The sequence below is a fragment of the Pteropus vampyrus genome, unplaced genomic scaffold (genome assembly GCF_000151845.1).
Source record: "Pteropus vampyrus isolate Shadow unplaced genomic scaffold, Pvam_2.0 Scaffold702, whole genome shotgun sequence".
Taxonomy (NCBI): Eukaryota; Metazoa; Chordata; class Mammalia; order Chiroptera; family Pteropodidae; genus Pteropus; species Pteropus vampyrus.
Genome location: NW_011889483.1, coordinates 1,136,962 through 1,160,260, shown reverse-complemented (window position 1 = coordinate 1,160,260; position 23,299 = coordinate 1,136,962). Strand labels below are relative to the sequence as shown.

The 23,299-nt window shown below is 39.4% G+C and overlaps 1 pseudogene; it reads left to right on the top strand.

The window, feature by feature from the left end:
* Positions 1-22,954, top strand: part of LOC105309252 — a 98,227-nt pseudogene extending 75,273 nt beyond the window's left edge.
* Positions 22,955-23,299: the final 345 nt, after the last annotated feature.

The window sequence follows — 23,299 nt, the reverse complement described above, 5'->3', positions numbered from 1 at the left end:
GTTTTTACCCCCTAACTCTTTTGCCAAGTGCGTTTATAGAGGGCAGAGAACACACCTTCATTCCAAACAGCACTGAAGTTTGATAGATGGACAGTCCTCCTAAGATATCTGAATTAGATATAAAGTATCAGGCTCCTATGGTTGTGTTGTGCCACAGCCAGCACTGAGCTACTCTTTTCCTTCAACTCAGAGACATGTTTCATTTTACTCACTCAGCATTTGACCACTCACTTCTTATCTTCTGCCACAATATTTGTTCTTTTATCACTGACCTATCTTATCTGAATTATAACTAAATTTAAGCTTACCTATAATTATACTGCCACATTTGTGATCCTTTTGAAAAATTATTTATTTATTTATTTATTTATGCTGACATTGGTTAATGAAATCTAATAAATTTCAGCTGTACACTTTAACATTAAGGCATATATACGTTTACATTGTGTGTTCACCTCTCATAGTTAGGTTTTTTACTGTCACCACATATTTGACCCCCCTTATCCCATCTACTGCCCCCTCCCCCCAATGTCTACCCTCTGATAACTACTAGTCTATAGTCCATGTCCATGAGTCTCTGTTTGTCCTGTTCATTTGTTGCTTTTGGGCTTATATCCCACATATAAGTGATATCATGTGATTTTCAATTTTTTCTGTCTGGCTTATTTCACTTAGCATAATTATCTTGAGGTCCATCCATGTTGTCGTAAATGGCAGTATTTCACCTCTTCTTATAGTTGAGTAATATTCCATTGTATATATGTGCCACAGCTTCTTTAGCCAATCATCTATTATAGGACACTTCAGTCGGTTGCTTCCATGTATTGGACATTGGAGTGCAAATATCTTTTCGGATATGGATTTTCAAGTCTTTGGGGTAAATATCCAGTAGAGAAATTGCTAGATCATAAGGTAGATAGAGTCTTAGTTTTTTGAGGAAACTATATACTGTTCTTCATAGTGGCTCTACCAATTTGCAGTCCCACCAGCAGTGTATGAGGGTTCCTTTTTCTCCGCATCCTCTCCAGCATTTGTTATTACTTGTCCTGTTGATTATAGCTATTCTAACAGGTGAGAGATGGTATCTCGTTGTGGTTTTGATTTGCATTTCCCTAACAGCTAGCAATGTTGAGCATCTTTTCATCTATTTGTTGGCCATTTGTATGTCCTCTAGGGAGAAGTGTCTATTCAGGTCCTCTGCCCATTTTTTGTTTGTTTGCTTGTTTGTTTTGTTTTTGTTTGTTTGTTTTGTTTTTTTGTTTTTTTTTTTATTGTATCATTTGCTTTTTTGTTGTTTTCGAGTTGTATGAGTTCTTTGTATATTTTGGATATTAGGCCCTTATTGGAGGCGTTGCTTGCAAATATATTTTCCTATTCAGATGGTTGTCTCTTTACCTTGTTGATGATTTCTTTTGCTGAGCAGAAACTTTTTAGTATGATGTAGTCCCATTCACTTATTTTAGCTTTTACTTCTCTTGCCTTTGAGGTCATATTCCTAAAATCTTTAAGTCCAAGGTCCTTGAGTTTAGTTCCTATGTTTTCTTCTATGTATTTTATTGTTTCAGATCTTATATTCAGGTCCTCAATCCATTTTGAGTTAATTTTTGTGTATGGTGATAGACAAGAGTCTAGTTTCATTCTTTTGCAGGTGGCTTTCCAGTTTTCCCAGCGCCATTTATTGAAGAGGCTTTCCTTTCTCCGCTGTATGCTTTCGGCTTTTTTGTCGAAAATTATTTGCCCATATACATATGGGTTTACTTCTGGATTCTCAATGCTGTTCCACTGGTCCATGTGTCAGTTTTTCTGCCAATACCATGGAGATAGTCCTGTAATGACATGAACTTTCCTCTTATGACCACTTTTGCTGAGTCCCAAAACTTTTGATATGTTATACTATGATTATCATTTGTTTCTATATATATATCTCTTTTTATTCCTTCTCTGACCCAGTTATTCTTCAATAGCATGTAGTTTGATTTCCATGTATTTGTGGTTCTTCCTGCTTTCTTTTTGCAGTTGTTCTCTAGTTTGAAAGGATTTGAAAGCATTTGAAAGCATTTTGATCAGAGAATATGGTTGGTATGATTTCAACCCTCTTATATTTGTTGAGGCTATCTCTGTGTCCCAGTATTTGGTCAGTCCTTGAGAATGTTCCATATGCAGTAGAAAAGAATGTATAAGCAGCTATTTTGGGATGGAAGGCTCTATAAATATTAATTATGTCCATTTGCTCTAATGTGTCATTTAAGGATGTTATGTCCTTATTGATTTTCTGTTTGGATGATCTGTCCATAACTGACAATGGGGCATTTAGGTCCCCTACCACGATAGTGTTTTGGCCTGTTTCTCCCTTTAGTTCTGTTAGTAAGTGCTTTACATATTTCGGGGTCCCTGATTGGGAGCACAGATATCAATAAGTATTATGTCTTCTTGTTGCATGTTTCCCTTCATCAGTATGAAATGTTCCCCAATATCTTTCTTTATCTTTTTAATTTCGAAGTCTATTTCTTCTAATATTAGTACCATTACTCCTGCTTTTCTCTGAATGCCAATTTGCTTGAAATATCATTTTCCATCTTTTCACTTTGAGTCTATATTTGTCTTTGGAGCTGAGATGTGTCTCTGGAGCCAGCATATGGTTGGTTTGGGTTTTTTTTTTTTTTTTTATCCATTCTGCACCTGTGTCTTTTTGTTGGTGAGTCCCATCCATTTACATTTATTGAAATATTAGGTCTTCTTATAGCCATTTTATCTTTTGCTTTCTGGTAGCTCAGTGTTTCCATTGCTTTCTTGTCGTTGTGTTTCTGTTTTCTTTATTTTGGTTGGCTTTTGTGGGTTTTCCCTCTGGTTCTCCTTGTTTTATGTTATATACTTCAGTTCTGAATCTTTGGTGTGTGGTTATCATTATGAATGTGTAAAAGATAGTTATATATATATACAGTCATCCATTTTCCTCTGCAAGTGCCATATCTACATTCCCCTTTGGGAATTTGGATCTTTGAATCCTCCCCTTTTCAGTCATTGTTGTCTCAATTTGTCCCTATGTATGCCAAACATTCATTACTATCTTGCTATAGAAATTCTCTTCTTATTGTTTAAACTTACAATGCCCTGTTCTTAGTAAAGGTTGTACTCCTCTGCTTCTATTTGTCTGATAATCACTTTACTCTTATGTATTTTTTTTTTGTCATGTTGTTTTAGGTGAGCTGACCCCTTTTAGTATTTTCTATAGTGTAGGCCTTGTAGTGGAAAATTCCCTCTATTTTTGTATATCTGGAAAGGTCTTTACTTCTACTTCATGTCTAAAGGAGATCTGAGCTGGATACATTATTCTAGGCTGGTAGCTCCTGTCACTTAATAGTTTGAATATTTGATTCTACTCCTTTATGGCTTGTAAGGTTTATGCTGAGAAGTCCAAAAATAACCTAATGGGTTTTCCTTTTAAGTTAACTTTTTCTTCTCACTGGCTGTCCTGAGAATTCTCTTTGTCATTGATTTTTGATAACTTTAATACAATGTGTCTTGGTGAAGGCTTTTTGAGGTTGAAATAATTGGGTGTTCTGTTAACTTCTTGAATTCCAAGCTCCAGCTCATTCCTTAGATTTGAGAAATTCTCGTCAACTATTTGTCTGAAAGTGCTTTCTAGTCCCTGCTCCTTTTCTTCACCTTATGTTTCCTCTCCTGATGGTATCGGCTAATTCTCGTATTTCTCTCTCATTATTTTTCATTCTTCAGTTTCTCTCTTCTGATTTATTTCTAGATTTCTGTCTTTGATATCACTGATCCTTTTCTCCATTTGGTCAACTTTATTTTCCAAGCTTGCTATTTCATTTTTCAGCTCTTGCAGTATGTTCTTTATCTCCAGAAGTTCTTTTTGATTCTTTTTGAGGGTTTCAATTTCCTTGCTAAAGAACTCATTCTACTCATCTAATTGTTTTTTCAATTCCTGAAATTGTTGATAAGACTCATTTTGGATCTCATTGAGTTTTTTCAGAAGTACCATCCTGAATTCTCTGTCATTTAAGTTGCATATTTCTATGTCTGTAAGCTTATTTTTTGGAGATTTTTCTCTTTCTTTCTGAGATGCCTTGTCGCCTTGGTTGTTCATGGTGTTTAATGGACTATTTCTGCACCTGGGCATTAATGGAAGTGTATTCTTTTGTTTTTCCAGAAAGGAGATTTATTATATAAAGGTGTCTAGCCTACTGCAAAGAAGGCTCTTTTTCTTCTGGTTTCCAGTAGGGGCATGTAAGCCTCTTGGATCCCAGCTTTACATAAAGCCTTAATAATGCCTTTTTCTTTTCTTATAGATGTTTAATCATGCTCACTACTTTCAGTCTCAGTCCCTGTCAGTGTTAACAATAGTTTCGGTATCATTTGCTCAGATTCCCCTTGGCTCTGTGGTGTTCGATCTTGGTGGATATGGGAGGAGGGGCTTTCTGGGTTGGGGATTGGGAGCTGTGGCTCAGCCTTGGTTTTCTAACCATGGCTGGTAAATATCAACTGTTGTTTCTCTGCCATCCTGCTTCTCTGCTTTCTGCCCGGATGACTAGGCCCTGCCACCGGCCTCATGGAGCTCACAGCTATCCCAGGAAGGGCTGTTCAGGGAACTCGCTGTACCTTCTTTCCTCCGCCTCCTCCTACAGGGAGTTCCAACAGCTGCTAGATGCAACTTCTTTATTTCTCCCAGTCCACCACCTGACACCCAGGGTTCTGACCTGTGGTAGCTCTTATGCACAGATCCCATGCTCAGATGTGCTGATGTGCAGCTTGGGTGTTTTTTGTTGAGTTTTAGATGTTCAGCTTATTGTTGTTTCAAGGGGAGAGATCTGGGGACGTCTCTCACTCTGTCATGTTTCTCCAAACTCTTTGTAATCTTTTCTTAATTAAATATTATCTCAAATCAAAATGATGACTTTTATTTTCATGAATCCTATCATAGAGCACTAGCTCAGCCCATTGAGGGCCAGCCTGGTGTGTCTCTCTCATGTGCCATCTTTGATGCTCAGTTTGTTGTCTTTGAGACCACCACCACACAGACTTCTGCCCACAGGTACATTTGCTCCCACATTCTTCAATCCAGTTCATTCTGTCATCAGCTTGGATTTTTTTTTTTTAATTTTAAATGTATTGAGATGACATTGGTTAATAAGATTATAAAAGTTTCAAGTATACAATTCTATAATACATCATCTATATATTGCAAATATACAAAGTCTTGTCTCCTTCTATCACCATATACATAATCCATTTATTCTCTTCTGTCTCCCCTCACAATGCTTTCCCTCTGGTAAACACCATACTGTTGTCTATGTCTATGAGTTTTTGTTTGTCTTGTTTGTTTATTGCTTTTGATTTTATATCTCATATATAAGTGAAATCATATGTTTCTCAAATTTTTCTGTCTGCCTTATTTTGCTTAGCATGATATTCTTAAGATCTATCCATGCTATTGTAAATGGCAGCATTTTGTCTTGTATTACAGCTGAGTAGTATTCCATTGCATATGTGTACCACCTTTTATTTTTCATCCAGTTATCCATCAAAGGACTCCCTTTAGAATTGTTTCACCTCTCAAATAAAGAATATACCCAGCAACTAAGAATCTTATAACCAGAAAAGCTATATACAAATAAAGGAGATGAAGACAGTCCAGACACACAAAAACCAAGAAAAAAATATTGCTAGGAGATCCATCTTACAGAAAATATAATGAGTACTTCTCTGGTCTAAAAACAGATGACCCAGATTGTAATCAGAATTCTCATAAAAATTCAAAGAGAGTTGGCTGTCTTTGAGGCGCTAGCTTGAGGCTGGGGAGCATTGAGCCGCATGCCTATTTCTGGACTGCAGAAACTAGTGAATAACATAGAATGGTTAATGGTGACCAGGAAAATAAAAAAGGATGAGATGTCTGCTTATGCCTTCTCTGTGTCCATTATTCAATTGACATAATTATTATTTCTAAGACATTATTATATATGGGGAGTATATCTATGCAAATGTTTTATAACTACCCTATTTTGTTTTTCATCTTTATTTCTGCTGGGGTCTTAAATTTTAATCTCAATGCCAATTCAAAATATTTTGTGTTTCCCTACATAGTTTCTAAAAATGTCGTTTTTACCTTAGAGTCAAACATAGTCAGGCTTTGTTCTGTCTTCTTTGTCTTATTTTCTTTTTTTAAATCAACTCTACCTAAAATTTATTATGTTCTAATGGGATATGAGAAGATCTAATTTTATTGTCTGAGGTTTGTTTCTTGATCCCATAATTTTGATTAAATAAACTTTTCTTGATTGATTAATGATGATATTGTTGGCATTTAGTAAATTATTGCATGTACACAAAATATTATGACAAAAATGCTGATTCTTTCTGGTGTGATCTCTGCATTTTTATGGATGTAGATCATGGTTCCTGCAGCTATCTATACTTTTCAGTAATTATAGCTTCGTATTATGGTTTACTATCTGATTAAGTATCTCTGCCCTTGATTATTTCACTTAAAACCCTTGTGGTTTTTCATATCCACTTATTTTTCCAGAGAAGCTTTTGAATCAAAGTAGCTAATTTTAATGATTGAGATATAATTTTGCTTTAACTTATACTAAACCTGTGAAGCCCAGGACTATTACTCTATGTGTCATTCAGTGTATGTCTCCTTCACTCAGAGTGTATTTATATCTTCAGAGAGATTGGGTTTTCTCCACATTAAGTCTTTGCCTTTCCAGATGAGTTTATTTCTGGGTTGTTACTGCTGGGATCAGGTCAACTGATACAGCCATGTTTTCACCATTCTTACCATGTATTTCTACCACCTACTTCCCGCATTCTTCCTGCCCCTGTTCTGCCTCCCAAATGACTTCGCTCACTTCTGCAAGTGCTGCTTGGTGAAAAGCCAGGTAGATGTGATGAGAGAGATCCTGACAAGAAGAGCACACCACAGCAGCCTGAGAAGAGAGTGCCCAAAAAGGATCTCTGCAGCCCTGCCCTCTGTAATCACCCAACTAAGCAGAAACCCTCTTCCACCATACGGATCCTCCTGCCACTATTCTGTTCTTTGCTCCCTGGAAATATCCTGTAGTCTCCATTGTCCCTCACTCCTGTTCTCAGTTTCCAGTATGCCGTGGGAAATTTGTGTCTTTTTCTTTTTACTTTATTGTTTGTTCTTTACATATTTTTAAATTTTCCACTATTTCAGGGAACAGCATTGAACCCACAAGTCCTGATTGTCTCTTACAGGGGAGCCTTGAAAACAAAGGAGTCCCTCCCCACACTATCTCAGGGCATTCACTCACTTAAGGAGCTTACTTAGAAGAAAGTTTACCACAAACACCTCCCTCCTTCATCAGAGGACTGCTCTTTTGCAGCCAGGGAAATGTAGAAGCTGAGTCAGACTGTGGTCTCTTGCCCACATCTTAGGACCACAGAGCCCAGGCTCACTAACAGTCTGTGGCTGTGGAATAACTCGCCTCTCTTTGCTCAGGGGACAGACCATACAGAGGCCTGGTAAAGTTTCTTTTTCCTCTGGCCTGAGGTGTGAATTCTTGGACTGATGAAAAGCTGGTTTTCCTCATATGACCCCCAGTGATCTATATCTGGGTACCTTCTTGCAAGTCCACACCTTGGCTATGTGTGTTTGGTAAGGTTCTCCTTCTCTCTGTTCCCCATATCTTATCTACAGGAGCTGTTTCCTAAAGATCAGTATTAAAAAATGGAGGGAACCTTTGGTGAAATCTGCATTATGTCTTTTCCCTCAAGGACACCCTCAAAGACATTTTAAGGATGTGCGTGGGACATAATTTAGATTTTTAAATAGTAAATATGGCAAAATAAAAAGCACATTTCCTCTTTTCTGTATACAACATAAAACACAGGGTTGTATTTAACTCCCAAAGATCCGCTGGGAATGTGGTAGCGTATGCCAGTGCATACACAGAAAGGTCCTTTTTTTTCAGCTACTCAAGCCTCTAGGGATAGAGAGCCATTTAAAGGGAGCATGTAAGCAAAGCATCACTCTCATGCGTGCCAGTGCAGGTCCAAGTATGCACTGGCCAGCAAGGAAGAAACAGGCCTTCCCTGGACCACTTCATCAGCAGAGTGACCCAGCTGAGGTCCTTCAGCTCTGACTCAGTTTCCTCATGTGAAAAATTTAGATAGTGAAAATAAGACTTTGGGTTTATACTGATGATTTCATTTTAAGAAAAAAAATGTGTCCACAGTGCTTGGCACACTGCCTGAAACACTCAATAAATGGTAGCTATTATCGGCGTTGTGATCATCATTGTGTTTATCTTTTGATTTTGGTGTTTATACAGTTCATCACCTCTCCATGGACCAGCAGTCCTTGTTGTAAGGAAGCCCTCAAGTGTCTGGGTGACTTCGAGAATTTCAAAAAGTAAATATCAAGGAGATGGAAAGGACTCCCATTGATCAAAATTGGAATGATTTCAAAAAAATATAAACAATGACAATATTGGATGATCATCCATAGAGTGACATTCTCTGAGTTCCAAAAAAAAAAAAAAAAAGTCAAATAAATAATAAAATGTGAGCAATGAGTGTTTTCCTACAGAAAAAAAAGTTATTAATAAGTGAGAGAAATGAGGGGGAAAGAACATCGCTACTAGGCACACAGCACTGTAGCAATTTTTTCCGATCACTGGACAAAAACTCAGGAGAACCAGGATATTGGCACATTTGCAAAGCCTCACCCAAAGACCTATACTAATTACCCTGGTGAAGGTGGTATGAAATGGTGGTTCTGGATATATTTTTAGATCAGAGCTTCTCAAAAGCATTCTCCCTGCACCCCATTCCCATCTAGCTTTTTCTCTCATAGAGTCTGGCTAACCTAATAACCTCCTCAGGGTAATTCTGATTTACATCACACTAAAATCCTTGAAACAAAAAATAACAAAACCAAAGGCTTGGAATAGGGTGAAAGAAAAAGTTTAAAGTGAACACATGCAGGCAAACATTTAGACAAGTGTATTTTTCACAAACATCTGCAGTCTTATCTACCATCTGACTCATGTCCCTGACACCCAACTGCATTTGTTTGTATTGCTCACTCCCCACCCCAGCAGCTAGCATCGTGCCTGGAACATAACAGGTGCTTATTCATGTTTGGTGAATAAGTGAATAGCATTCTGAATATGTGTAACATGTCAAGGAATGCAGAGGATGGTGGCATTGACTCACCACTGAGAAGGGACACCACAAAGATGACATTAAACTGGCCTAAGGTCTATTTCACAGCAGCTAATGGACAGCCACATCTTTCTGCCATGTTTTCTGGAGGACACAGGTAGAAGAGGCATCTGGTTTGGCATCTCCCTGCCCAATCAGCATGTACCCTCCAACCTCTATCTCTGTATTATCATAAAAGAGATCTTGGGGGTCACATGTCAAGCCCAAAAGGAAAAAGCAGGGGGTTATGGAAGAGGAAAGAGGTGATGAGAGGATCGGGGTGCTGTAAAAGAGCCACATCTGCCTGCGATATCATTTGCTGGCTCTCCCTGGTGTCACATAGGCTAGTCTTGAGAGCCACAGAGGGCAAAGACATGCAGCCCTTGATCCTCTAACCTGATTAGACAGAGCATGGGTGCTCTGAGTGCCACATCCTGCTCCATTTGTGGGACCTGCCAGGGTGACAAGCCCTGATGCTGACTGAAGACCAGAAGCTGGGCACAAGGAAGTACATGGGTGTGCCTGCATAACCGGCTTCAGATTTTACAGAGATGACATTGTCGCCCTTCACCATATGGGTCATATGGGACATATGGGATGGGCATATGGGACAGGGGCGGTGTTGTCGGGAAAATTTCCCACAATATTTTACCATCTTTTGGGAGAAAGCCCACACCATTTGGGAGCTCAAAAGGCTCGCACAGGTCTACAGATATCTTCACTCTCAGGAAGCCAAACATGTTCTGTCTGCCTGTGGTTGGGAAGTAGAATCAATTGTTTTCCAGTTCTGGCCATTTGGAGCTGCCCCCTGCTCCCCACAACAGACCCACAGGCACAAAAATGCCCCCTGAGCTTTAGTGACAGATTAGCAAGGGGTGCTGCTAAGGGAAAAATGGCAACCAGTGGGAAATGTCATTCTACCTTTCTTTGTTCCCAGACAAGTGGGTGTCCCCAATGAGGCTTGGGAGGGTCACTTGGGTAGCTCTCTCTGCCTGACCAATTCCCTCTGGCCCCTCTGGGCTGCTGCCCCTCCTGCTGTATTGTTGGATGTGCCCACCTTGACTGAGCCTCCCCAGGAGCCCTCCTGCCTTCTTTATCTCTCCCATGGGTTCTCCATTACACCACCGTTGGTGCTGGAAGTGGGTTCCTGCCCCTCCCACTTGCCTGTCACTTCCATCCCTGGGCAGAACCTCTCCTGGTTTCAAGCCTAGAGGAAGTAGGGGGCTCTGCATCCACCAGTCAGCAAGCGCCTCTCTCAGCTTCTCACCATATGATGTCCTCTATGCCATGGTCTCCCACACTCTCCTCTTCTGCAGCTGCCAATGTGGTCTTGACATCCATAGCCCCACCCACCATCACATACTTCCACCAGCGCCACCTTCCCACTTCACTCCTCTCACTAGCCTCACCCTGCAATCCATGGAGTGCTTGTTTGTGTTCCCCAAATCAATACATTGAAGCAGCAGTAGGACAGTGTTAGGAGGTGGGGCCTTGGGAGGTGATAAGGTTTAGATGAAGGCAGATGGGTGGAGCCCTCAGGATGGGATTTATACTTAGAAGAGGAAGGGATCAGACCTCCCTCTCCACTGTACTAAGACCCAGGGAGAAGGCAGCCATCTTCCAGACAGGAAGAGGGCCCTCCCCAGAACCTCACCATGCTGGCACCCAGAACTGTGAGAAATAAGTGTCCCTTGTTTAAGCCTCCTGCCCTATGGTGTCTGAGATGGCACCCAAGCTGCCGAGGCAGAAGCCTCTTCTTGCAAATGCCCTTCCCTCTGAGCCCCATATAGAACAGGCTTTCGTATCATCAGTGGTCAGCATGTGGAGCCCTCTCCCTTCAACAGACCTAGAGGAGAAATACAAAGCTGCCCCCACCTAATGGGGGTTGTCTCAAAGGCCCAGAGAGTTTGCCCTGACTCCACCCTCTGGGCCTGGGGACTACAGCTGGCCTCACTATCCTGACTCTCAGGTGTTTGTCCACATCTGCCATATCCTCAGGGTCAAAGAGCTTTTTGATGGGACAGTGCAAGCAGAAACCTCTGACTGTGTCCCTCTAGCCATGAACCCGTGGAACCTCCACCACTCTATGTCTCTCTCTACCCGCTTCTCCACACAGGTATTCCTGAACACATCCTTCCTTCTCTCTTTATGCATAATTACCAAATATCACTGTCACCCTGGGATTTGTGGTAGGGGGCAATGTTGTGCTGTGAGCTTTCTGCCAGCCACATACAAGGAAACCCTTGGCCTTCCTCCTCCCACCCATCATTTTCATAGTTCCTGGGAATGCATGGAAGGTGATCCTGGAAGCTTCACTCTAAAATTCCTGAGGATTCAAGGCTCTGTTGTTCCAAAATTCCCAGGGAAGAACTGCGAATTCCACAGCCTAGGAAAAACCTCCCAACACCCACTACCTATCCAGTTTCCCTTTGACTGCAGCAACCTATTCCAAGTCAACCTTTTAAATTTTAGGGGCAGTAAATATAGCATTTAGGGTTTGGGCTGCAGGGATGGTCACTGTGGGATTTTCAGACTGGCCTAAAGCTCTGCACCCACTTCCCCTCCTGAAAATGGAGATGACCTGGGCAGTTCAAGGTCTGCCACTGGTATTCTGTGACCAATAGTCTCATGCACTCACCAGGTAAAGGCAAGGATCACCTTTAGCTGACCTGCTTTGTGAACCTGATCCACAGATACCTCAGCTCCCTCTTGTCTCTGCCCAGTAGTGAGGGGCAGTTGCCCAGGTGATCAGGAACCGAAGACGCACAGGGCTGGGCAGTAGGCCCCAACTGTTGAAGCTATCTTCTTTCACAGGCATCCCAGGATCCTTTCTTCCAACTTTCACCCAATCTCACAAACTCGTCCTGCTGGAAACCCAAGCTATGGCAATGCCGCAGTTTGCTCAGTCTGTACCCATGGCAACTCTCCTGGGAACCTTCCTCTTGGCCAACAATCTTGTTATTCCAGAACATGCCATGCTCATTCTGCCTCTCTTCTGCCCACCTGGCATCTCCAAGTCACTTCAGGCAGTACCTGTCTGGAGCTCTACCCCTGCATCTCCTCTACCCAGGGAAGAAAGCTCAGTGGGCCCACAGTTGTCGGATGAATTTTGAAGTCTGGGCCTGTCCCCAGAAGAAGCTTTCAACCACTAAGGGAGAAGTTGGTTTGACATCTCTCTGGGCCAGCAGAGCCTCTGACTGAGGAACCTGACACCTGGGGGCTCCCCATAGTTTCAGGTAGGACCCCTGAAAATTTTTGTCAGGGAATGATCTTCCAGCTGCTTTGCCCTGTGTCCCTGTAGCCACCAACTCTATCCTGACCAAACCTATTTGTCCTCTCTCTCAGATAATGCAATTTTCCTTTCCTTCATTGTGACATAGAGTCTCAAACTTTGACCCAACCCTTCCTGTATGTACCCGAGGGCCCTATCTCCTTGATTAGCCAAGATTCACTCACCAAATAAGGGGCTACTATTGACCTCCAGGAGGATGAACTAAGGGCAATGTACCCCAGAGAGTGGAACTCATTTCTCGTTTCTGGCAAGTTCACAGGATACGAGCCCCAGTAATCTCCCCGGAAACACAAGTCCTCAGTTGGTCTTGGATGCAACTAAGACCTAGGGTCTCACAGCCCTGAAAACCCCAGTACTCCTTGAGGCCAGAGGTCCTACAAGGAGTCCAACCCCTTTAAATAATGTAAGCCCTGTCAGTCCCCTTGTAACACCTTAATTTTACTAGTAAAGAAATCAAACAGGAAATATTGGTTGATTCACAATCTCAAGGAAGTCAGTAATGCAGTTGCTCCCAACCCCTGCACCCTCCTATCCCGTGGAATGCTTAGCAACACACTGTCCTTGGTTTGAAAGATGCTTATTTCTGTAACCATTACACCCAGATTCACTTGTCTTAGCCTTTGAAGGGAAAGATTCAAAGAACCTCAGTGTCAGCCAATACACATGGATGGTGCTCCTTCAGGGCTCCCAGATAGCCCTCGTCTGGAAAGGCACCAGAAAGAAATATCAAGGACCATAAGCTAAAACGTGGCACCTTATTTCAATATATGAATGACTTAGTTATTGCTGGCGAGGACCTCCTGAGTTCTCAGGATAATACTGTGAGAACACTAAAGTGTCTGGCTGAGAAGGGTTACAAGGTATCTCCCTCAAAGGCTCGAATCTCCAACAGCAGGTTCAGTATCTCAGGTCCATCCTTACACCCAGGGCCAAATGCGGGATCATCACAGGAAACAAGCCATCTTATCACCATGGGTTCCAAGCAGTGGAAAGGAGCTGAGGGGCTTTCTGGGAATGGCAAGTTCAGTCGCCTTTGGGGTCAAATTTTGGAATAAATGCAAAACCCCTTTATGAAACCTTGTAGGGAGAAGAGAGGGGCCCCTTCTGTTGTAACTCCCTGAATGTCAACAGGCACTGAGAGCTTAAAGGACACTTTAAGGACACTTAAAGGACAGGGTGTATCATAGGGGTACCAGAAGGAGAAAAGCAAGAGCAAAAAAATTGAAAAATTATTTCAAGAAATAATGACTGAAAACTTCCCCGACCTGGTGAAAAAAAAATAGACATACAAGCTCAGGAAATTCAGAGAGTCTCAAACAAGATGAACCCAAAGAGGCCCATACCAAGACACATCATCATTAAAATGCCAATGGTTAAAGACAAAGAGAGAATCTTAAAAGCAGCAAGAGAAAAGCAGTTGTTATTTATAAGAGAACTCCCATAAAACTGTCAGTTGATTTCTCAACATAAATTGCAGTAAGGAAGGGAATGGCATGAAATAGGCAAAGTAATGAAAAGCAAAGACCTATAATCAAGAGTACTGTATCAAGCAAAGCTATCATTTAAATCAAAGGTCAGAGGAAGAGCTTCCCAGAAAAGAAAAAACTAAAGGAGTTCATTATCACCAAGTCAGGATTACAAGAAATGTTAAATGGACTTCTTTAAGAAAAAGAAGAAAAAATAAATAAAAAATATAAATAATAAAATGGCTCTAACTATATATCTAGCAACAATTACTTTAAATGTAAATGAATTAAATGTTCCAATTAGCAGACAGGATGGTTGAATGGATAAGAAAACAAGATCCTTACAAATGTTACCTGCAAGAGACTCGCTTCAGATTAAATGACACACGAATTGAAAGTAAAAGGATGAAAAAGATGTTTCATGAAAATGAAAATGGAAACAAACAAAAAAGCTGGGGAAGTTATGCTTATACCAGACAAAATAGACATTAAAAAGAAGGCTATAACGAAAGACAAAGAAGGACCCAGTTATTCCACTTCTGGGACTTTATCCAATGAAACTCAAAACACTACTTAGAAGGGTCATGTGAATCCATATGTTAATTGCAGCATTATTTACAGTAGCCAAGATATGGGGGCACCCTGGGTGTTCATCAATGGATGAATGGATAAATAAGAGGTGGTACATATATACAATGGAATATTACTCAGCCATTAAAAATGAAATCTTGGCATCTGCAATAACATGGATTGACCTAGAGGGTATTGTGCTAAGTCAGACAGAGAAAGACAAATGTCATATGTAGGATCTAGAGAACAGGATAAACAAACAACAGAAACAAATTCATAGATACAGAGAGCATTTTGAAGGTTGTCAGATTGGGGAGTTGGGGGATAGCTAAAGGGGGAGGGGATTAAGAGGCACAAATTGGTAGTTACAAAATAGTCATCAGAAGGTAGAGTATAGCCTGGAGAATAGTCAGTAGTATTGTAATAACCATGTATGGTGTCATATGGGTTACATAAATGTATAAATTACCATATGGCACACCTGAAACTAATATTTGTTGCATGTCAAGTGTAATTAAAATTTTTTTAAGTTATTAAAAGAAAAAGTACAAACTGGTAGTTACAAAAGAGTCATGGAGATATGAAGTATAGCATAGAGAATATAGTCGATAATATTGTAATAACATTATATAGTATCAGATGGGTACTAGATTTATTGGGGTGACCATTCATAAATTATATACATGTCTAATTGACTATATTGTGCACTTGAAATTAATATAATATTGTATGTCAATTGAAAAATAAAAAAATATTTCAAAATGTGGTTTTAATATATTTCACATAAGTTTACTTTTCCAAAAATTCATCCTATGATAGAGATGATCGGCTTTGACCTAGTTCAATCAAATAATGATATTGAAGTAAATACAATGTATGTTTAGATTCATGAATAATCTGAAAACATAATAAAATTATAATATTTGAAATTTTTTCTGTTGATATTTAAATGTACATTTTAAATAAACTTCATTTTTATAATAATAATATTGTTTGTTTATTGAAGTAAACATGTTACACACATTGGCTTATGGAAGGTACATACCACCTCTTTATCTAGTGTCTATTTATGGGGACTTAGGTTGCTTTCATTACCTTGGCTATTGTGAACAGCGCCACAGAGAACATAGGGGTACATAGATCTTTACAAATGAGTGTTTTGGTTTTCTTTGGATAAATACCTGGGAGTGTAATTTCTTTGTCAACTGGTAGTTTTATCTTTAATTTTTTGAGAAACCTAAACCTCCAAACTGTTTTCCATAGTGACTGTAGCAATTTGCAATCCCACCAACAGTGCATGGGGGTTTTCTCTTCACATCCTTGCCAGCATTTTTTAGTCGATGTATTTACGATAGCCATTCCCAGAGATGTTAGTGAATATCTCATTGTGGTTTTGATTAGCATTTCTCTGATGATTAGTGATCTTGAGAATCTTTTTATATATCTATTGGCAATCTGTATGTCTTCTTTGGAAAAATACCTATTCAGGTCTTCTGCCCATTTTTTAAATTGGATTGTTTATTTTTTTGTTGTTGGGTAGTACAAGTTCTTTATAAATTTTAGATGTTAATCCCTTATCAAATGTATCATAGGCGAATACCTTCTCCCAGTCAGTAAGTTTCCTTTTCAATTTGTTGATAGTTTTCTTTGCTGTGCAAAAACTTTTTAGTTTGATGTAGTCCCATGTGTTTATTTTTTCTTTTGTTTCCCTTGTCCAAAGAGATACATCAGAAAAAAATATTGCTAATAGCAATATCAGAGAGTTTCCTGCATGTTTTCCTCTAGAAGTTTAAAAGTTTGGGGGCTTATATTTAAGTATTTAATTCATTTTGAATTTATTATTGTATATGGCATAAGAAGGTGGTCCAGTTTCATTTATTTTGCATGTATTTGTTGAAGAGACCATCCTTAGATTGTATATTCTTGCTTTCTTTTGTCATAGATTAAATGACCGTATCGGCAAGGATTTATTTCTGGTCTGTCTATTGGTCTATGTATTTGTTGTTGTTGTTGTTGTTGTTGTTGTTGTTTTTAATGACAATTTAGATTAGTATAGTTTGATATAGTGTGGATTCCTCCCGCTTTGTTCTTTCTCATCATTGCTATGGCTATTTGGAATCTTTTATGGTTTTATATAAATTTTATGACTATTTGTTCTAGTTCTGTGGAAAATACCATTGGTATTTTGATAGAGATTGCATTGAATCTATAGATTGCTTCGAGCAGTGTGGACATTTTAATGATGTTAATTCTTTCTCTCTATGAGCACAGTATATGCTTCCATTTATTTGTATCTTCTTCGGTTTCTTTTTTCAATGACGTATGGGTTTCCAAGAACAGGTCTTTTACCATCTTGGTGAATTTAATTCTCAGGAATTTCATTGTTTTTGATGCAATTGTAAATTAGATTGTTTTCTTAACCTCTTTTTTAACGTTTCAGATGAGGCACTGACACTGGTAGAGTCTTAAAGCTGGGGTCAAAGTGTGCTTAATCAAGAGTTAGATCACTCTGACCAGTAAGGACTGAGGCAATGGCTTTGCATTGAGCCATTTCCATTCTATGGCTTCAGGTTCGATAAGGTGCTCTAAATGCATCCTGCATCCTATGTGCCAAGTGATAGATATTTTGAATGGCCTGCAGTATTGTTCCAAGAGGCGACTTGACATCTGCAGTGTGTGAAGCAAACTTGGACTCTACCAACATATACAAAGTGGTGGAAATTCATATGAAGCAGGTTCAGGCTGCCATGTTTTGGAAGGGAGCATATATGCTAAAGAGACCTAAAACCATTGCGAAAAACAATGTGGTACAGTGTTTCAATACAATGGTTCATTTCTTCACATGAAGAGGGGATAGGAAACTATAACCTTTAGAGACAGTCAGCAACTCTTGCCAAGGAAACAGGTTTTTGAATACCTGCATTCTGTAATCCAGAAGTCCACTAAAAATTTGGTGCTAGTACTAGTGTATGCTGTGAAGTCTAAGGTGGCACTCACATAATATAGAAGAAGGGATTACAGTTCTTATTCGTAATTCATGTAATACATTTTTTATTTTAGCAAGCTCTTTGCCTCTGTGTTCTTCACTGGAATGAAGTTAAAACCCAGTCTTACATGACTGTAGCTCTGTTTATGAGCAACCTGTTTTCAGTACCAATGAGCTGATGGGAAACACTTTTTAGAGATCCATGTTCTTGAACTTACCATCTGCATAGACTGCATGAGCAGGTACTAATGCAGGGGCAGCTTGCTTGTAATTTATAGTAGCAGTTCTTTAACAATTGTTTTATATAGTGTCCTTTGCTGAGGAGAACAGATAGTCACAGCATCTAGCGTGTGTGTCATTATTGAATTCAATGAGAAATCTTTCTGGTGAGAAGGTACTAATATTGGTGTATGTTATGTACTCTAAGGCTACACTCTTAACAATACATAGGAAGTGATTATCATACTTTCCTGTAATTTGTGTAATACATTGTTGATTTGAGCCAACTTTTTTCAAGGATGTTCTTAACCAGAGTGATATTCAAAACCATTCTGTCACAACAGTAGCTGGTTTATGAGGCTACTTCCTTTCGGCACCAGAGAGCTGGGTGGAATCATTAAAGATCCATGGTCTTGAACTTTTCATTCCCACAAATTGCATAATCAGGTACTAAAACAAGGACAGTTTTTTTGTCATTTATAACAGTGGGTCATTAACACCTGTTCCACGCAGTGTGCCTTTGCCAAGGAGAGCGTAAACCCACAGTGTCTTGCGTGTAGTGTCATTGTTGAATGCAATGAGAAAACTTTCTGTGGAGTAGTGGCTTGTAACTTGTGTCCTCAGCAATGCTGTTCCATAAATATACAGTAAATGTGTTGTAGAATGCATATGGAAATCGAAGGCCACATCTCAAAGACATTTCAGATAAGGCAGCGACACACTGGTTGAGCATTAATCTGAGATCCAAAGTGCTTAATTAGGAAGGTGAATCATTCTGACCAATAATGCTTGAGGCAAAGCCTTGAATTCAGCCTCTTCTATTTCGCAGGCTTCTCTTTGGCATTTTGATCCAAACACATCCTGTATGCCAAGTGCTAAGATGGTGACCAGAGTGGATATCATGAACAGGAAATAGAACTATTACCATTAGAGACAGTGTGCAACAACAGGAAAAGACACATGTATTCCAAAGCTAGTGTTGTATAATCCAGAAATCCAGTAAATGATTGGTGCTAGCATTGCTGTGCGCTATGTAGTCTAAGGCTACACTCTGAACAAAACATAGGAAGTGATTATCCTACTTACATGTAATTTGTGTAACGTATTATTGATTTGAGCCAACCCTTTTTGCCAGTGTTCTTGACCGGAGTGAAATTCAAACCCATTCTGTCACAACCATCACTCTGTTCGTGATGTGCCTTCTTTTTGGTACCAGAGAGCTGGTTGGAAACACTCCTTAGAGATCCATAGTCTTGAACTTACCATCTGCACAGACTGCATAAGCAGATACTAAAACAGGGGCAGCTTGCTTGTCGTTTATAACAGCGGGTCGTTAACACCTGCCCCACACAATGTTCCTTTGCTGAGGAGAATGGAAAGCCACATGTAGTGTCATGATGCACAAACATTTTGCAACAAAGATATCTACAGAAAGGTGCTTATGGTGAAAGCATGTAGAAATAAAAATTGGACTTTACTCCCACACATACATGTTGTGTACTTGTAATCAGTGTTTGCTTCTACATTGTGTATCCATCGACACATTTTTATGTTAGTTTTTATTAGAGTTAAAAAGTCATTTACATACTGCCATCACAGTGGTATATTATTTTGTATTCATCTATACCTTTATTGGTGAGAATTATGCTTCCTTTCCTATCCTGTATTGCTAGTTAGCTGGGTTTTATTTCAGTTTGAAGATCTTCCTGAAACATTTCAGGTACATTGAGTTTTCAAACTTATTTGGGTCCTTTTTTCTTTGTTACTTTTTCCTGGGAAAGATTTTATCTCTCCATTTCAAAGTATAATTTTGTCAGATACAGTATTCATTAAGCAGAGTTGTTTTTTTTTTTTTCATTCTCAATTTTGAATACAACATCCATCTCACCCTAGCCTGCAATATTTTTGCTGAGAAATTCTCTGAGAGTCTAACAGCTTTCCAACTTCTCTCTTGCCTTTAACTTTTGACAATTTAATTACACTGTGCCTCAGTGTAGGCCTTTTTATGTTCAGCCTCTTGGGGTCTTGTGAACTTCTGGAATCTGGATGCTTGTTATTTATTCTTTTTTTTCCCAAGATATGTAAAGTTTTTTTATCATTATTTCTTTAAATAATCCTTCTACCCCTCTTCCCTTTTCTTCTGGGACTCCCACAATGCATGCATTGATTTTCTTGGTCATTTCCCATAAGTCCCAGAAGCTTTCTTTACTCATTTTTATTATTTTTCTCCTCTGACTAGATAATTTCAAATGACCTGTCTATGTGTTTTCTGATTCTCTTTGCTGCTCAAATCTGCTGTTGATGCTGTCTATTTAATTTTCATTTCGTTTATTGTAGCCTTCAGCTCCAGAATTTGTTTGGTTCTATTTTATGATTTCTGTCTCTAATGAACTTCTCATTTACTCATGTATTGTTTTCCAGGTTTTGTTGAGCTACCTGCGTTGTCTTGTAACTTGCTGAGCTTGTTTAAAAGAATTATTTGGAATCTTTTTGTCAAGAAATCCATAAATTGCCATGGCTTGAGAGTCAATTACTGGAAATGTTTTACATTTCTTTGGCAATGTTATTTTCCTGATTTTTGTTGTTGTTGTAGTTTCTCATAGGCTACCATTGGTGTCACCACATTTTAAAGAGCACTCATCTTTTTCAGACTTTACAGACTGCCTTTTCCAGGGAGAGATTTTCACTGGCATATGGGAAGGAGGTTACTGGGTAAGGTACATAGATGTGCTATGTCCAGTTTCAGGTGTGGGGAGATGCTATCCAAAAGGCATGTGGTGGCATTGGTTCCAGGGGCAAGTAGGGGCATCTGTTTTGGAGAGTATGTGATTGCACCAGTTCTTTGGCATGTGTTGGGTTTCCGATTTCTGGAAAATGTGCAATGTTCTGGAAATTATTATATTGTGGCCCCACATCCAGGGCATAGCTATCCACTTGAGAGACCAAAATCTGAGGTGTGGCCATCCATGCAGCAGTGCCAGGGCTGGAGGATAGGTGTAGAAATTCCAGGTCCAGGGAGCGGGGCACAACAGAATGGGTACAAGGAAATCCTGTCAGCTGAGCTCAGTTTTAACAAAGATTGGAGACATTCTCAGAGTGTAAGGCTGTGGGCATCAATGGTAGTAGCCAGGGCCGATGGGATTTTTCTGCTCTTCTTTTTTCCTACAGGATAAGTCATGCCTGATTCCTCTTGGTGCAGTCCTATGCTGACCCAAGGATGGGACAAAAGAGTCAAACACATCCTATACTTTTTTATGCAGCTATTCTCAGTTTTTGTGCACTTCTGTGTTGCCACAGCTTCTTAATTGTACTCCAGTGTTCTCCCAGAGATATTTCCATTAATAGTCAGGTGTCAGATCATTGTTTTTGTTGTGGGAGAAATACTGGGGTCTGCTAGTCATTCATCTTATTGATGTCTCTCTATTATACTCATGTTTTAATTTACACTTCCTTATAACTAAATGTAAAACATCTTTCACATGCTTATTTTGGGTTCATGTATCTTCTTTGATAAAGTATTAATTCAAAAATTTTGTCCATTTTGTGTTTTCTGATTATAAAGTTCTGAGTATTTGTTATCTAGCCTGGATACAAGTCTCTTCTCAGATATGTAACTTACAAATACTTACTTCCTGTCTGTGGTTTGTGTTTTAATATTCTCAACAGCATCTTCTAAAGAATAGTTCTTAAATATCATGAAATCTAATTTAACAGTTTTTCTTTTCTTTTGTGCACTGTGATTTTGTTGTCATATCAAAGAAATCTCCACATTTTCTGCTAGACTTTTTTCTATCAGTTCCATTCTTTTAGGTTTTATATTTAGGTCAATGATACATTTCAAATTAATATATTCTTTATTTAAAAATCTTACAATTCACAATTTATCTTCTAGTATTGTGCTACATTCCATAAACTAATATATTATAAAGAATGACGGCATCTAGATTTGTAAATGGAATGAGAACCATTTATTCATATTCCAATTTGCATCAAATAAATCGATTAGAGTCTTCTGCACTTTATTTTGTGGTACAGACTTCAATGAAGAAATATATACTTCACATGTACATTAAAGTTTAGTTAAGATCACTAGTAAAGCAATCTATATGGAGGGTTTAAATGGTGTGTTAGCAAAGTACTTATTAATCTAAATTGGACGCACTTCAAGTTTTCTATCAACTTTGATCAGAGTCAAGACATTAACATGTGACAGCATTGTTGGAGGGAAGCATTAAAGGCGTCAACTTTAAGGTGATATCAGGCATGAAAAATAGCTGAATGGTAAATTAAAAAATGTCCTTCATAATGGAAAATCAAGAAATAGGCAAACTCACTCTGGGCATCTGCCCAGGGGCTGGCCAGGCTAGGCCCAGGGCGTGCCACTGCCCACCAGGGTGGGGTGGAGCTGATCAGAATAATATTCAACATCAATCCTCTGTATCACCTGACACTATATATTAGCAGTCTGACACCTCTAGTGGTCTGTATGATCAGTGTAAGCATCAAGGCAATAGCTTCTTTGTCCTCGGGTTATTTCTTAAAATCAAGGAGATTAAGTTGCCAGAAAGGGCAAAGAATTAGAATACTTTTCTGTGGTGGGTTAATGATTTGGATGTGTGTGTATCAAAGAATGAAACATTAAAGCATCTCACAAATGATACCACAACTCTGGAAAGCACAATGACCAGCAGGCAGGCCAGAGTGTAACCCCAGTCCCCACAGGCTGTGGAGGACTCAGGCCCTGTTAACACCACAGTTGCAATTGCCTTTACTTTGGACCCACTCAAACCCTTTGAAGGGTACTCTCACAATGTCACTCATCTGTACTTGACCATGTTAGGGCATCAGATTGAACTTTCAGACATAGAAGCCTTTGAGGAGATAAATATTACCTTTACCCTGCCTGCAGCTTGGCGCTTAGATGCCTGTGCCCTTCACAATCACTGTGTACAGGGACAGTTCACATCCTGCATGACCCTCACAGCCAACCCCAGTGTGTCCCCCATCACTGTACAGCCACCACACTGTGTTCCTGACACATAGAGCAATGTCATGCTCTGGTAAAAGAACTTCACAACTGCTAGAGATGCCAAAACAAAATATGCTCAAGATTACAATTCTTTCTGGTGTTATAAGGGAGCCATTGAAAACGTCTATAATGCTTTAAATCTCAAGCTTACAGTTTTTGTTCCAGAGAATGACCTGTTAGGGTGCCAATGGGTGTGAAAGAATTCACAAAATCAGGAAGCAAAGTAAAACGTTTATTCATTTTACAAGCAAGGAAAGGCATCAAACATTAAGAGTAACACTGACCCTGAAGGGTTAGAAGTTTGAGATTTTGTTGGGTTCTAAAGGGCAAAGCAGCTGATGTTTGTCAACAGCTGTGTAGACTGGCAAGAAGTTTGATGTTTCTTTCGCATTATCTGAAGCCAGGTAACCAAAATGTAGTTAATTAACTGCAGGCTCCCCTATCTGGGTATCTTTTCCCAGGCCTGTGAACTCAAGCTTAAGAAAAAGAAATATTAGAGGGGCTTTGGGGTCTCCTTGTATCTGTACATTATTTTGGCTGAT